At 34.4% G+C, this 988-nt stretch overlaps 1 non-coding gene across 1 annotated transcript; it reads right to left on the bottom strand.

Annotated features, from left to right (window-relative positions):
• Positions 1-541: 541 nt before the first annotated feature.
• On the bottom strand, positions 542-614 carry trnar-acg (transfer RNA arginine (anticodon ACG)). The gene has a single exon. It is a non-coding gene; the product is annotated as a tRNA-Arg (tRNA).
• Between the last annotated feature and the right edge of the window lie 374 nt (positions 615-988).

The raw sequence follows: 988 nt of genomic DNA, 5'->3' as shown, positions 1-988 counted from the left end.
CGCAGGGTCATAAACCTCGCTCGTTTGAACTTTTCTAAACGAAACTTACTTCAAAGAAATTCCTCAATGGAATTTAACTAGAATTTCTCAACTTTTGAAAAAACATTTCGATGGAACTTGAGTATTTTGTGAACTTCTTTCTACGAAAGATATTTAAATTAAATTCCTTCGCAGAGTTTTACAAATTTTCATCAACTTATTAGAAACTATTTTCACCATTTTGAAAAATGTAAGATTTCCACGTTATTTATCTAGAAATTCCCAACTTTTTAAAAGATAGCTTAAAATACTTTTTCCAAATAATTTCACGAAAATTCGTAATTTAAAGAAAATAATTTAAACATACTCAATGAAAGTTTATCAGTGGAATCTTACTTAAAATGGCCAACTTTCTTTTAAAAATTAATGACCTAAGATAAATTTCTTCATAGAAGGTGACTGGATTGAGTAAACATTTGTCTGAATTGGTTTAAAGTTACTGAAAATACATTTTTTCATCGAAACTGAAATGGAGTTTACGAACTATTTTTAAAATTTACACCGAGCCAGCCAGGAGTCGAACCTGGAATCTTCTAATCCGTAGTCAGACGCGTTATCCATTGCGCCACTGGCCCACATACGTGGAATTTGCAACATTTGCTACATATTGTCCAGACGGTTCAAAGCCGGGCAGAAACCAATACGTTTAAGTGAGGAATGGTTGCTTAATTCATATTTTATTTACTGCCATCCCTAATGGCCCTTGAATTCAGTCAATCTGCTGTGTTGGAATTCAGCCTGCTTCTCTGCGTTTAATTTCCAGCGACAGTAACACGACTCAACCCCTTACTACTCCCCCTGTGAATCCACTGCCGAACATTACCCGAGTAGAATATCTTACAATCAAAGACATTGGCTCTTACTTATGCCTAAAAATACATTCAGGGAAAAAGAGAAGTGCTGAAAATTCACAACAAAATGAACAGGAAAGAAGATGCGCTTATTGTGA

Source organism: Mustelus asterias, unplaced genomic scaffold (assembly GCF_964213995.1).
Source record: "Mustelus asterias unplaced genomic scaffold, sMusAst1.hap1.1 HAP1_SCAFFOLD_296, whole genome shotgun sequence".
Lineage (NCBI taxonomy): Eukaryota > Metazoa > Chordata > Chondrichthyes > Carcharhiniformes > Triakidae > Mustelus > Mustelus asterias.
Note: the sequence above shows the minus strand (reverse complement) of the source record. Positions and strands in the feature narration are given on the sequence as shown.